The following is a 338-nucleotide window of genomic DNA, read 5'->3' on the forward strand; positions in this document are numbered from 1 at the left end:
TTACTCCTGATGCATATATTTATTGTTTTGTAACATAGAAAGTATATACCTGTCCTCCTTTTACTGCACCATGGATAGATTACTTATAAACAAGGCAGAGCATACGTGAAAGATAAGTACCAAGAAACTAAAAAGATAAGAAGCAACATTAGTTACCCACCTTTGGACGCAAAATGAAGCGTCTTCTGCTTGTTTCCATTGAACGAACAAGTTATGTTTTGCGCTGGGGAGGAAAGCAATGCCAACATTCATCAAACCCAGCATTTATAGAGCAAGTTTTTCAAATAAACAAATAGATAAGTTACCTAGACACGTAAAACAGCCGCCACACTCATCGT

At 37.0% G+C, this 338-nt stretch overlaps 1 protein-coding gene across 1 annotated transcript in view; it reads right to left on the reverse strand.

Annotated features, from left to right (window-relative positions):
- Nucleotides 1–338, reverse strand: part of LOC110427593 (uncharacterized) — an 11,396-nt gene that overhangs the window by 10,386 nt on the left and 672 nt on the right. The gene's annotated exons all lie outside the window — the stretch shown is intronic.

This window comes from Theobroma umbraticum, unplaced genomic scaffold (assembly GCF_002168275.2).
Source record: "Theobroma umbraticum cultivar Fairchild unplaced genomic scaffold, ASM216827v3 scaffold_106.0, whole genome shotgun sequence".
Classification (NCBI taxonomy): Eukaryota; Viridiplantae; Streptophyta; class Magnoliopsida; order Malvales; family Malvaceae; genus Theobroma; species Theobroma umbraticum.